This window comes from Gavialis gangeticus, unplaced genomic scaffold, assembly GCF_001723915.1.
Source record: "Gavialis gangeticus isolate Ggan-Ray unplaced genomic scaffold, GavGan_comp1, whole genome shotgun sequence".
In the NCBI taxonomy this organism is placed as follows: Eukaryota; Metazoa; Chordata; order Crocodylia; family Gavialidae; genus Gavialis; species Gavialis gangeticus.
In genome coordinates, this window is record NW_017728998.1 from 7,693,121 (window position 1) to 7,708,798 (window position 15,678).

The following is a 15,678-nucleotide window of genomic DNA, read 5'->3' on the forward strand; positions in this document are numbered from 1 at the left end:
AGTTAAGTTTACAGGGTTGGTCAGAGACGGCAGGGGTTAGTCGTGTTGATGGATGTCTCTTGGATGTAGTCGTCATTGAAAAGGCGGGCGAGGTGATGTGATTTTGACCTCATAAAGTAAAGGGAAAAAAGAATATATGGCTGCTGCCTTGTATGTGAAACATTTTACTCATTAACCCTAATTAGCATATGTCAAGTTGCTCACATTAGACAGGCCAAATGATGGCAGAGCTGCAAAGAGTGGGAACTGGGTGCATTCTGCAATTACTCTTCCTTTGGAAGTAGTTAGTCAAAAAAAGAAAAGGAAAGAAAGAAAGAAAAAACAAAGCATACCAGAGCATTAGGAAGCAGCAGATAGTGAGAAATTTTGGGGAAGATATAGTTAAAAACAGGCACGATGAAATCATGATGACCCAGGGAGACTGAGAATTCCTTCATGAGTTCAGTCAACGTATCAACGTCCTTCTCATCAGTTGGGCAAACAGTGATTGTTTTAATAACCTCCCAGTCCATTGAGCTCATTTACCAGTGGGAAGGTGCTATGGACTTTTACAGCGAAACCTCATGGCAGACGTACCGACTCCAGGAGCTTCCAGGCTAATGGCATAGGCACACAAAAGTGTTACTGTGGGACAAAGGAGGGCAGGGATTTACCATGATTCAACAGGTAAATTAACACTAATCCACTGCACCTTTCACCCTCTTTCAATACGGGTTTATCTACTGTTGGTTAACTCTTGTTGACCATGGGGCAAGAGCAGGTGCAGGAGCAGTCACTGTGGACCACCCGATATGTGGTAATAAGCCCCACCCTCTTTCACCTTGCAATATCATGTGTCAAGCCTAGGTAACTCATGCTGTGGGGACCTGGACACCATTCATTCTTGCTGACATCAATAGTCAACCCATTTCAGTATCAATCTATTTGCAGAGGCTAAAGGCTTGATTCTGGGTTTTACCTGGATGGCTCATTAATACCATTTGGGAAGTAAAAAGCAGAATTGAACATGGGGCAGATTACTTTGTACAGTCCACTACATTGATACCAACATTAAAGCTCCTTTACTCAGCCATTCCTAGGACTTAGCACTTGTTGTAGAGATGAATGTACTCACAGAAAAGCATAGGCAATTGGTAGGGGAGACATGGGAGGGGATGTGCCCCCCCTGACAGGGCTGTCCCCGCTGCTGGCGGCTTCTGCAGGTGCCCCCCCAGACTGAGGAGGCACCTATCGCCCATGCAGAAAAGTATTCTTCTGCTCTATTTTGAGTGAGGGGCAGTTGTGAGAGGTAGCCATGATGGCCACGTAGAAGCCTGTTTTGGTCTAGAGGGGTGGCAGGTCTGACATCGCACAACAAAGAGCCTATTTGTGATTCATTAGGCTTGCTCTGATAGAAAATAAGATTTCTCAGTGGTTAGCCGGATACCCCAATGCATTCAGAGCTGCTGACTGCAAATGTACAAGAGCTCTGTAGCTCTTCTGCACAATAAGGAGCTGTACAGAAGCAGGGATAATAGTGGCAGCATGAATATGCAAGTAGTTCTCAATGCCAACATCATCATCGCAGATGTTCCCATGCATCTGGGCTCCATCCACGATTCATTCGTTTTGCACATGTTCCCACTCAGCCAGCTACTCTGAGTATTTCCACCCAATAGGGGATGGCTGATTGTTCAGCCTTTATCATATTTTTCCAAAGTTTACTCCACTAACATCTGTGTACAGTCATTATAGACCTGGCACCAGTTCTGAGATGTTGCTAATTTTCTTTCTGGTGATAGGGAATGCTTTCCCTTTTTATCCCGTTGAAGAAAAAGAAGAGACAGCATTGCGCAACTTGATACATATTGGACGGCACAGCAGGTTAAACTCTTTCTGTGGGTGCCCTGAAGAGAGAAATCTGACTAGCAACAGTGGGGATTCAGAACTTTTTTGAGAGGGTTCATACCCATGTTAGGTCCCCCAGACTCAGAGGGGTTGGGCACAGAGGGGACAAAAGGAGACAGAGGAGATCACAACAGTGATCCCAAGTATCTTCTGGGCAGCCAATGCATGTGGTGCTCCTAGAGGACCATGGTATGGCTACAAAGTTCTCATCTCACACCAGTCTACCCAGGGCAAAACCTGGTGATGCAACTTCCCTAGGTTTTCCCAGGGCTGAACCTCCCTTTAGCTAGATGAAGAGGACAAGGCAGGGAAGTCCAACATTTATGTGATGAGCACCAAACCCATCACAAGTATAAATGTGCATCTCCCTTCCTTGATGCAAGGGAAGGTCAAGGGCTTTTAATGTCACTGGTTAGATCATATGTGCCTCTCCCAACTGAGGGGTTGACCAACACGGCTTAGACCAACATGGTTACAACCTACACCCCTACCACAAAGGATGAGGTCAGAGGAAGGGAAAGTGATGTCCTTGTCACATAGTGGGGACTAGTGTCCACTGAGAACAGAGATCACTCATAGACAAAGATAATGTTTTACTCAAGGGCCGGGCTTGCCAGTAGGAAAAAGATGGTACTGATACTTGGAGGTATGATGGAAATTGCTCAGTCTGCTATTCTTCAGGGCCATACCATACCTCTTGTCTTTTCCTAAGGGGTGGCAAAGGGTTGCTTTGAAACAAAGCAAGGTCCTCCAAAAATAGTGATGTTTGCCAGGGGAAATGAAGTATCTCTTTCTATAACAACATATTGTGCAGTGAGAGTCTACATCTTCTTTCTCCAGAGAGCTGTCCCATCTGAAAATGCTTGGAGTAATCAAATTAAAATGAGAGCACAGATCCTGCCGTTCTCGTGTTATCAGCGTAGCTTGCAATGGGCACAACCTTTTGGTTCTTGTGGGATCACTTTTGGAGTCATGTGCTTATCCGACTCAATGTTGGAAAAGCTGAAATGAATATGGGCTTGTGGTAACAAGTCATTGCATTGGGTTAGCTATTTCCAGCTGTGAGAGAGTGCCCTTTTCCCATCAAGATAAGGGAGCCCACTATGAACTACTCTCTGGTTTGTTTTTGAGATTTTTTTGTACTGTAAGTGGGTAGATAGGGGCCAGATTGCGACTCCCACGCTCTGAGGGATGAGCAGTCATTTAGACAGCTCAAGGGAACAATCATTTACACAGTTCTCAAGGGAATCCATGGAGATTGCTTATACAAATAGCTTCTCACCACGGAGAGCAAGCAATTCAGAAATCTAAAATATAATCCTAGCCCTAGTGAGGTCAGTTGACTTCAAGAGGGCCAGGATTTAACCCCACCCCTCTCGTTTGTGCCTGTATTTCCATATAGACAAATTGCACGGTCCTAAGCCACACCTATTCGTATCAAATTAAGTCAGTTGGGCTTCTCTTTGAGTAAGTTGTTATTAGGCATTATGAGTAGTTCTCATGATTTGTCCCATATTAATTATCCAAATACTTGTTGGAAGTAGGTTTTTTTGTTTTTTTTTCCTGGAAAGGGGGAAGAATGCTTAGTTTGTTTGCTGCTGTGGTGATTTTATATATATTTTTTCATGAAAAATAATTGGGAGAAAACATCCTTCTTTGGGCTAAGTCATTTTATTTTATAGTAAATTGATATTTGTTGATATATTAACGTTACTTTATATATATATAATTTATATGTAGATCTACATCCGTAAGCTGGGAGATGTAATCTTTTATTCTGTAAGAAAAGTAATTTAATGTTTAAAATTTAATAAAATATTAATTTTATATATATATATATGATTTATGTAGCACAAAACACAGACTTCTATTATTGCTAATTTTTCATCCTGAACAAATTGTGTTGCAAAGGGAGCAGGAATATATTAGCGAGCACCAAACACAAGCAACAGCCCTGTGCTATAAGGCAAGTTGATGAGGATGCAGCTGGAGAGGATGCTTCTTTACCTGGAGATGACCAGGTCTTAGGTATGCCAGAACTGTCCATATCTGCCTCTGGAAAAGGCCTATGGGCAGCAGGTTTCTTGAATTTGCAACATGCTAAATCGATCCATTACTAAATTTGATTTTTGTGTTCTTTTGAAGTGCTTGAGGAATTCAATTAAAGGATTTTTGGTTTCCATGGTGCTGCAATAGAAATCAACAGGTCATGGGCATGCAACCAAATTACCGTGGGGTAAGGGCCGAGATTTGCAGCAGGTTGTTTAGTCCGTGGTAACCGCCTGTACGCATACTGTTATCCCTTGGAACATGAGAACAAACCCGCAGACCCTTGCTCCTGCAGGTTAGTTTTCATTTTCTTTGGGGTAAAAACATGCACATAAGCAGATACTAGATACCAGCTGATGCAGAGCAAATCCTCCCCCTTGTTCATCTTGCAGTAACTCGTTTGTGTGCCCCATACCCTGAGACTCCTGACAAAGGAGATGGAAGAAATAGTGGGCCCAACAGTTAGCAAAAGCGTTGTGTTGTCACGGTGCATCTGAGGTTGCAACTGCAGCTGGACAAAAGACCAGCAAGCCCGTTGGATGTGAGAGGCCAGGTAGGATGGATCATCGTATTCCTCACGCCTGTAACAATTTTAACGTGCTCTATTAATTGATTGCACTGTGGGACATCAGGTCACAGCCCTCACTTGATTTCATGGCAACTTCTATGCCGAACCTTGCTGCTACCAGAAATGTGAAGTTCTGAACAGAATTGCATTTCTAATGCGCAGCTGTATTTCCTTAGATAAATAACCTCATGGCAGAGCAGCCAATAACTGTGTCTTAAGATACATTATTTGAAATGACACATCCTTCTTCCAGGCTAATAAACCTACCTGATATTCACATTGGAATAAGAAGGCTGGGAAAACTCATGCTTGTTGAATTTGGGATCGTTTTGGTCAAGAGGATTTTTATTCTTACAAAACATTTTCACGTCACGCACTTTAGCCTTCACAGGATTGGTGCCATTAGACTTTCATAGCTTCTAGCACCTGAATGGCAGTTCCACTTCTAATGTGCTCCATGGCTTTATAAATGGCAAGGTCATGTCTTTGTAGGATTTGTGACACAGATGAAAGTTCTCTTAGAGCCTCTTTCCTGAGAACTAAATCCACCCTAAATCCAGGGCTTTCAAGATTTTTCTAAGCTGAGAAATGTTGAGCATGCTGATAAAGATCAGGCTTTCTCTCACTGCAGCAAATGCAAAGAGGAATATATATATGTAGAGAGTCTATGAATTAAATACTTCTGGGGGGGTCCTGCACCTACTCTGCCACTGCCGTAATACTGAGCTAATCTTAAATAGCTCTAACGATCCTTCTTATGCAAGCTACGTACTCCTGCTGGCTGTTTGTTGACTGATTAATAATTAATACTGTGTACATTTCCTCCAAATAACTCAGAGCTGATGATTCTTGCAATATCCTTGAGTGCTTTAGATTATCAACTGTCAGTTCAAGTTGGTATGCACAAAGCAATTGTAAAATTTATGGAACGAGGACAGATAATTCTGGACCCTGTCCAACTACTTATTAACTGTTCTCTCCACCAAGTGGCAATATAATAACGCATGGATTCTCTATAAGTAGATTTTCATGCAGTCTACTTCTCATGTGTTTCTTACCCCTCCAGCCTATTGGAGTAAAGGCTCTTTCTGAAATATATAATGCTTACATATATGGACTGGTGCAAAGAAAACTGCTTTGTCCAGATATTCCTCGTAACGTGCAAGAAGATTTTTTTTTGCTATATGGTAATGATTCAGGTTGATACTCATTCTTTGAAAATATGAAGATCATTTATCTATATTTTGTCTTAGTCCCACTGAATATCTGAGGATGCTAATGAATGCCACTTTGTTTAAAAAAAAAAACATGGTTGTCATCCAGCTGCACAGAAAGAAAATTAATGTTGGATGTATTGGACATTATGATCTTTTACATGTCATTAGCTACCTACAAAATGCATTTAGTATTATTGCAGATGTTATGGTCCACAGTACTGGATACTCTTTTATTGGGTCCTGTTCAGCTTTTGTTCAACAGTTAATTCTGGCCAGACCGTATTTGCTTTCCTAATAGTCTGTACTGAAAGCAGGAATTCCTTTATTCTAGCATGGGCTGTCACGACCATATTAAATGAATGTATATCTTTGAATCGACATTGGTTGTTTCCTTATAGGAATGTCATTGGGATTCTGTGTGGTTGTCATAACATTGATCCAAGCAATCTACTCCAATGAATTTGTTAAACAGGTTTTTACATCAGCACATAAAGTCAGAAATTTACAGCTTGCCATAAGGCATGCAAAGTGAGACTTCAACTCCCTGTGGTGCATAGCACATCACACATCAGGAATGTCACTATTTCTTGCAGCATCTATTACTCCAACCTGCTGCTAAAATGCAATTCAGGGATGAGCTTGGGGTGTCTCAGGAACTATGGTAGACAAGAAGATGGATAAATTGCCTTGGGATGATGATACAGAGGTGGCAAAAACCCATCACTTTCCTAAAGGTTATTTTTTCCCCTCCCTAACATAACCATTTCTAAAACCACTTGTGACAGCCATAATTGTTCAGATGCCCATAAACAGAAGAAGCTGAACTGAAGGAGCTGCAAAAAGGCAAAGCATATGGGATTCACATCATGAAAAGCACAGTTGTGCAATCTCCCATCAACATTAAGCGCAAGCCATAAAACTGACCACTGGGCTAAAATGAAATGCTCTGTCATTTAAAAACTACTAGACGTCCTCTCTCAACTGTAGTAAATCACACTGTAAGCTCCCTCTGTATAGCAGCAACTTCCGTAGATCATGGACTAGCTGACTTACAATGGACAGCTGTGTATAAAGAATGAGGATGATGAAATACTTCATATGTATTAAAACCGAGAAAGAGAAAAGTCAACATGTCTTCTTCTCTCCCCTCCACTTTTTTTTCTATTTTTGGTCTGATTTTATTAGCGAAAGTTAACAGTGAGTAAACCTCAGGCTAAGCCTTAGCTTTAGGAGAGGCTTTTCCCAAGCTTCCTTCTGCTGGACTGCTCTTTCTGTGTCCCTAACTCTCTCTTCTGAAGAGTTAGTCTCACTTTTCCATCTTTTTTATGATAAAAGGTGGTTATTATGAGAATGGTGATATACTGTTGTAAATGGTCACAGAGGACAGGACAAAGAGTAAGAGTCTTAAACTGAAACAATCTCTAGATTACCTAGAGCGGCTGTGGATTCTCCACCCTTGGAAGTTTGTTCTTTCTTTATGAGAACTCGGCTAGGTTGGTTTAGACAGGGATGCTCCTGCTTTGAGCAAAGGACTGGACTAGATGACCCCCTGAGCTCCCTTCCAGCCTTAATTTTACCTGATTCCAAGTCTAATGAAACTCACTTGCATTATGGTCATAACTTATTACCTAGAAGTGCCCTGCAGGACTTCAATACCTTCCAACAGGTTTGCCTACAAAAGACTCCTGACGAGCTGTGACATCAAATACTAAAGATCTGACCAATAATAGTAACTCTCTCTCAATTGGTTTGTTTTTTTTTCAGGGGGAAACAGGGGCGGTTGTTTTCTGTCATATAAAAAAACAAACAGCAACACATCCAAAATATGATATGACATGTCTGTTTAAGGGAGCCAAAGTCTGAGTCATTGTATCTAGCATTGTACATCCATAGAGCCAAAATAGCTATGTGGTTCTCCAAAGAGCCTGCTAACTAAGCATGTAGCTTCTTATATAGAGCATGCAATATGTGGAAGGTCTGTTGACAATTAAAATGTGAGATTAAAATGGGTAGAACTGTCTTCAAATATCCAAGGCTTGCATTTCTTCAACCTTCAATATTGGATCTTGCATGTGTCCACAGAGCCCTTGGGTAGAACCTACGGACTCAGCTCCTGTGGTGCTGGTCTTATTTCCTTTCCATTTCGTGCTCCAAGGTACACATTTTCATATTGGCATCTGCAAGGGTAGTGCATGCGGCACGCCAGAAACCTGGATGACATGGCAATGTAAAAACAAAGTCATTTTGCACTGGATGGTTTGGGGCTGGGTAACGAACCAAATCGCTTGTTACATTTTGGCCCAGAGTTCAAATTCATCTTGTGTAAGTAGTGAGAAAGGCATGTTTGTCACCTGCTCCCCATCTGATGCCCTGTAGGAGATGACCTAGAATCTGTCAGGGATATATGAGTAGACAAGTGTCTGTGTAATAAATGCTACCATCATAAAGATCGGCTTCGCTGGCAGTTGCTGCAAATGTGTGTGTGGCTGGACGAGTATGGGGAGTTGATGCCTAGTGGTAGTCTCTTGAGATTAGCACTGTTCCAGGGTAAAGTGGAGTTATTTTTAGTGTTATTTTCCATGACAGAACAGACCTTGGGCTCTTGCAAAGCTTTTCAATAGCATTAAAGTCATCTAAATAATCAGTCATGAGTTTTTGTCCTCTCCCTCCCTCTGTCCTTCCTCCCTGCCTCTTACTCTGAATTAAAACAAATCCCCTTGATTGCACTGATAATCACATGCACCTGCACAAAGGCACTACAGTCACAGGAGCACATGGGCCAGTACATTTCATGACTTTTGGTGTGTGTTTGTCTGGCTGTTTCCTCATGATAGAAGGGCTAGCTTTGTAGTGGCAGGAGCAAAACCTCCATGGGAACAGAAGAAAAATGAATGAAATTAAACTGAGCAGCATGTTTGTACCCAGACAGTTCAGGGCAAATTTACTATCACCCAAGTACATACAGCGCTCTGTGGATAAATGCACTTTACTCTGTGTGCAGTGAACCCAGTCAAAATAAAATCTCTGCACTGAAGACTTTTTATTCCAAGGTCTCAAAGGGCATGTGGTCACACCAAGCCCCTGAGCAGTCTCAGCTTTGTTGGATCATGTCCTACCTGTACAGATGAAGTCAGTGTAGTACTAAGACAGCCCGTTCATGAAAAGATGGGCAAACATGAGGCTCTGTCCAGGCATTGACAGAAAAGAGGATTGGTGTGTAAGAGCTATGTCCCAGTAGCAGTCCCTAGATGTGCTCTGGTGACTGAGCCTGAGACCTGGACTTCATTACAAAGAAGAGAGGGAGGCGCTCCTCTCTCGTGACAGCTAAGTTGCATTAGCTAATTTCAGGGGCATGGATGGAAGTGACAATTTTTGCCCAATCTGGCCACAGAAAGAGGTCTATAGCCATGACCAAATAGACGTGCATGGTGGCAGACCTCTTCAGAAATGGCCAATTGGGCAAAAATCAGAACCCTTGTATGAGGGTTCGGATGAAGACATTTCAAAACAGCAAGATCTGTAACTTGTGTTTGGGCTGCAGAGGAGCATGAGTTGAGGATAAGACCATTTCTGGTTTTCGCAGTCATTGTTAAAGACTAGGCTCCTTTGTAGCCTTGACCCAGACTTGCTGACTCCAAGCAAGCTCTGAATTGACTTCACTAGGGATTTCCTGGGACTTTGTGTAGAGGCAGTTCAGTAAGGTAAGAGTCTTTTGCTGTGAAGAGACAGACATATCTTTGGGGGCAGCATGTTTCAGAGCCAGCGCTGAGACAGACTTTGAAATGTTCTCTCTCTCCCATCATCGCAGCCGCTCCAGTTGGTAGCTCGAGGCTTCTGCAGAATTCAGCAACCAGAGGATAATGCACAGGCAGGCGCTTGAAGTTGATGTCTGTGTTCCCCAGTTTCCTCTCAAGCTTAGGAGCTCTTTTGTTGTGAGGATGGGAGTATGGCAATTCCCAGTCCCTCCATTCCTCTTCTTCCCTGGTCAGAGTTGTCCTCTGCAGCTGATGTGCCTGCCCAAGGCCAGTCAGAGAGATGAGAAGAGGAAAAACCAGACAGTGAAGAGCAGGGGCTCCCTGTGCTTCCTGTCCTTGCATCAGATTGAGCAGTGCCAGCAGTCACAGGGGTCCTTCCCTCTGACTTCGCTTTCTGCTGCCATCAAAGGAGCCTGCTGCACTGTTTAGAAACTGCTGATGTAGCCCTGGAGTGGTGTGGACTTATTGTAGCTGGAAATGCTTCACAAAGCAGAGCGCTTTTGAAGAATGAGAGGGATAGGACCTAATCAAAGCCTAATTGAATTAGCACTGAAGCTTGCCATTGTCACATCATGGAAGAAAATAAGATGCCCCTGAAGCATCCATCCAGGGTTTTGAACAAGGTACACCGCAAGGTGCAATGACTGTGAAAGTTTGGCTGGACCTACACATGAAATCTAAATGACCAAATTAAAATAACAGTGCATCTTGTACAAAAATGCAAGATCATGGCTGAGACCGTGCAATATAAAGCAATTCCAAATTATTTCATCTTCTGTGATAAATTATACCAAATCATCATAGCGTTTGTAACCACCTGAAAGTTTTAATAGCTAGGAAAGAAACCCTCCTGCACAAAAGTCAGTGGCTGAGGCAAAACAGGATTGTGGTGACAAGACTGTCGCAAAGAGGATCAATCTTCGCTAATGGTTGCAACCCATTAGGTGTATAGAGTGTGGAGTTTGCAACATCAATACTAGACCCACTCCATAAGATGATAACAGTCATAATGAAGGCTGGCGCAAGAGCAGGTGAGGATGGTGAGAGCGCTATCAAGAAAAACAAACAGTTGCTCCACTAGTGGGATTGAGTTAGATGGGCCTCAGCCCTTTACCACACTGGAGCCTAAAAATAAGTGATGGTTCCTCTAAAAAGAAAATTGTTGCCAGAGACCTGACACTCCTCACATGTGTATGACAAAGCTAAGAGAGCTAGAGAGGGGCACAGAGTGCCTAAGCTGATATACCTAGAGAAAGGAGGAAACTGCATATACATTTCAAATGAGCTAGTGGAGTGAAAGAAAACAAAGGACTAAATGCATTTCAAAGCAAAACCTGTAAAAGGTGAAAGACTGAAATGCACTGAAGGCAGGACATGAAGACATGCTATGTGTGGCTGTAAATATATCCTGAGTAGCACGTTCCCCCTTGATTAAGACATTTTTCTCAAAGCAAGCATTCAGTGTCTGTCCAGGGTTTTGTATCACCACATGAAGTTTTGTAAATGTAAATTCTGCCCCATTGTTACAACAGCTACCCAAAGTACAGTGTCCTGTCATCAGTGCCTCAAAATATTCCTTTCAGTTGATCAACATCCATTTTCAGTCGATCAAAACCCATCTTACTTGATTACAGTGTAACCTCCAGACCAATCAAAAACTTGCAAAACACAAGGTCACAGCTGGACAACCCCAAACAGGATCCAAACGGTTGACCATGGTAATAGGATGGTCCCCCTTCCTCCCTGCTTTGCTCAGACTTTAACTGACCAACTATCAAGGAAAAGTGCTTTGAAGCTATACAGTTAAACAGTATCAGAGCAAAACAGAATTGCCGGCAAGGGGTGTGCGCCAGGAGAGACTGAAAGAAATCACTACAACGTTGCACCAGCTCTTCATAAAGTAGGATCCTGCTCAGTGAAAGCTGTAAGGAAACTGCTTCCTGGCCTGCACTGGTGAGAAAACACTCTTGCAGCTAAACATATACAGTAAAATCCCCGTTATCCAGCATTCTACTAGCCAGAATACTCTATTAACTGGCACCACGCTGCTACCGCCACTGCTGCCGCATCGCCACTACCTACCACCCTGGGCCACCACTGGCACATGCAAGCCACATGCAGCTGCCATGTGCATGCCACATGCAACCAGCCCATGCTGCTGCCACCACCACCACCACCATCCACCACCCCATGCCGCTGCCACATGCAAGCCCTCTTCCCCCTCCGGTATTTTTAGATATCCAGAATTTTTACATAACCGGCACCTAGCATTTCTCACTCAAAACAGATTTTACTTGGACTTTCTTGATAGCTCATTTACTGAATATTGAAAAGGAGTCTTTTTCTGTCATTTAGGCATAGAGCTTGTTTGTGGTATTGTTATTAAAGCCTTTTTGCTATTAATCCAACAAGGTGTCATGTCAATCCTTAATTGCACAAGGTTTAAAATCCGGCTTTTAACTGCAACAGGTGAGGCGGGAAGCTCTCGGGTAATCTCTGAAATGCTTGCTTGTTCTTCCCCTCTACTTCAGCTCCTAGTTACTCAAAGTGCTCAGACATTCAGGATGCAACAGCAGCCTGGAGAAAATACAGGCTGACAGAGAATGGAAAATATCCGAGTCACAGTAGTTGTTGGTGCCACCCTGCCTGTGAAGGTCTCCACTCTGGTATTTCATTTCAGACTCCTGTCAATTATTTTCAGGTGGAAAATCCTCCAGCAGTTTCTGGGGAGGTGGGAAGTCCCCCATACTGTTGTCAGTAAACAAGTGGTCACCTTAATCAGCAAACACAGCCCCAGCACCCAACAGTGTTCAATTATCAGTGGGTGCATCTCTGTCATGGTGGTCCCTGGCTGACCTTGTCACAGTGGCTACTGTGGTGGGTTATTCCCCAGTGAAGAGCTCAGTCTCAGCAGGCGGTGTGTCTATTCAACAATGTCACCTCCTGCCCCCTGCAGCCACCCCCACATTCCCTTCTCCATCGGCATTGCCCTCCCTGCACCAGCAGTGGATGTCATTTTATGCCAGCTCTCAGAAGCAGGGATCTATGATGGAAGAGGCCAACGTTCCCCGCCTCCTTATCCCCAGCCAGGCAGGGCTCCTGGGGCAGTGCCAGGCTTCCCAGCATGGAAAGAGCTGAGTGCACACACCTGCGCTGTCAATAAGGGAGGAAAGGGAGCACCACAGGTGGAATTGCTCTAGGAAGGAGCCTGTTTGTTCTCTTCCTGTGTATGCTGGGAGGTGTAGCTCATGGTCGGCTTTGCCCTGGAGGAATGTGGACTCCAGCCGTGCAAGTTAGCAGAGAAGATAAAATGTTTCCTTATAGTTCGTATGCTCTTTCTCTTCCTCCCCGTAGTTTATTTCGGTATTGACAAAACCAGATGAGAGGCTGCTGTATTGCAGGGTTGTTATTTGGCTCCACTCCAAGGGAAATGTAGTTGATTGAAGTTTTTTGTTAAGGGAAGCTGGTCTGTACTACAGCTCATTTTGCTAGTGGAAGAGCACCTGGCTGTTTACACCAACACAGCTACAACCTATACCCCTGTTAAGAACCTGGGTTTTGCGTGTAAAGGCCGAGGCAAACAAGGTTCTTTGGGTAAATCTGATATCTTTTATTAGACCAACTCAAGTAGTTGGGAAAAATTCTTCTTTGCAAGCTTTCGGGTATAAATACCCTTCGTCAGGCTGAGGAAGCATCTGTAGTTGGTGTGTGCTCTTCCTGGATTCCTTCCTCAGCCTGACGAAGGGTGTTTGTACCCCAAAGCTTGCAAAGCAGGTTCTTAACAGTGGCTTTAAAGGGCTCAGCACAGCAGGACTGAATGTGGCACAGAGATGCCTTCTGTACTGCCCTACTTCTGCCACTGCTTTGTAGCAAACTGGCATGGGTTATGGTACCTTGAAGACACCTTTATCATGCTTCACTGGCGATGGGCTCTGTCTGAACTGGATCCATCAGGTTTGTTGCATTTTGCTAGTCTAGTCGTGCAAAATCCCACTTTTACCTTAGCCATAGTGGCCCAGGAACAGGGCCCTGAACATTTAGACCAAAATACTAATATATTGCTGGACACCGTCATATCCAGTATGAAGCATACAGTGATGTGGCTGCACTGCCTTCAGCCTCGTTAGAGTCAGCAACCACCAACCTAAGCACATTGTTTTTTATTATCTTGGATTCACAGTAAAATCCACTTTATCTCAGGAATTTAACGCTTGTCCAGATGTGTTGTTAGACTTGGAACAACAGAGGACGACAGCCACAGGACAGACTTGACATCTCAGTGGTGGAAAAAATGGAGTGCATCAAAATGCTTGGCATCTTTGGTGGAGAATAACAAGCAGGTAAATACTGCAGGGTATTTTTTTTTCTTCCAGGAGATTGTATACAGTGCTCTTTCATTTGAGCAAGATTGTATAAGCACACACAAAGGGGAGACATGTTCCCTGTGGAACGGCAGGCTTGCAGTGTGTTAATCAGCCAGTCACAGATATAAAATCCGCTGTGCAACTGCTAGGGATGAGTTGGCCAATTTAGTCACAATAGGAACAATCTGAGCCTTCATCCACAGATCAATTCTGACAATGTATTTTTTTCTTGAGGAGTAAGGAAGTTTGGCTAAACTTCTGTTTGAGGCTGGTAAAGTCCAGAAAAAATCAGATATAATCCTAGTCAGATACACTTTTAGAAAAGGTGCACTCCATGCTCCTCCAGTATAGCGTGGAAGATGATGATGATAATTAATCATTTCTATTACAACAGTATCCACAGGCCTTACCTGATATCAGAGCCCCTTTGTGCTAAGTACTGAACAACTACATTAATTAGAGATTCTTCCCAAATCTAAAGAACTTGCAACCTAAAAAGATAAGAAATGGACTCTGAAAGAGAGTGAGGACATATGATTAGTCCCTTTTACAGATGGAGAAATGAATAACACAGAGAGATCAAAAGCCTTGTCTACGGTCACACAAGGACTCTGTGGCATGGCTGGACATTGAATATCAATAGCCCAAGTCCTACAGTAGTGCTTTAGGCTCAGGTTCTCGAAGGAGTTTGGATGCCCAGCTCCCATGGTAATTGCTGAGAGTTGATGTTGGTATCTAAATCCTTTTGGAAGTCTGGACCTCACCAGGATCATAGTCCTCCCTTTTTCCATTAATGTACCAAATGTCACCGTCCCAAGCATCCCAGCTTAATCACCAGCCAAACCTCCTCAGCACTGTTATGGCTATATTCTGCTGAGAAGTCAGACCAGAAAACATTTATCCAGACTGAACCTTCACATGCACCGTCCATAGACTAACGTTCTTCGATCAAAGGCAAATAACTCACTGCTGTATGTCTGTCCAGCAGCCATGCATCTCCTTTAAGGTGCCTCTTCATTCTTGTGATACTTGTGAGACTATGAATGCGACCTGGTGTTCTGGGTAGGGAGTCCCATCTGATACCCAGGTTTGCAGAGAAAGCAGGAGCTTTTTCACTGTTGTGTTGTTGAGAATGGGATGTTTCTGTAGGCGTGTCCAGATTGATGCACTCCGTATCCCTACTTGTTTGAGTCTCTACACGTGGGGCGTCTAAATGATTGCTTCTGTACATACCTTTGAATAACCAGTGGTCATCTATCAGCCATTAGTATTCTGCTAATTGGATTGGTAGCTCATTCTAACAGATGTTGATGATTTCATAGATTTTATAGATTTTTAGGGTCGGAAGAGACCTCGGAAGATCATTGAGTCCAACCCCCTGCTCCTGGGCAGCAAAGAGTGCTGATGTCAGATGACCCCAGCCAGGTGTTTGTCCAGTCTCCTCCTAAAAAGCTATGATGATGAGTGCTAATAAAGACAGGCCAATGTTTCATCTTTTGCCACTTAATTTTCTGTTTTCGGTGCACATAGCTTTAATTAAAAGAAAAGAAAAACACCAAAGCCCTTTAAAATAGCACAGATCTATTTGGAATATAACAACTCAGTCCTTGTTACAAGGGAAAGGAATGTGGGATTCTTTTTTTCTCTTTCTTTTTTTGTGGATGATGTTTCTGACATTATTATTCGTGAAAACCTGCCGTTTGCTACATCAAGTGAACCATCAGCTTCTAGGCACCCTGCTGACTATGCAGGCGAGAATGCCAAGTCCTTCCCAAGCCCGGGTCCTTCACGCAGCAAATAGATGTGCTGCCTGCAGTGCTGAGCCACTGGGTATGAAG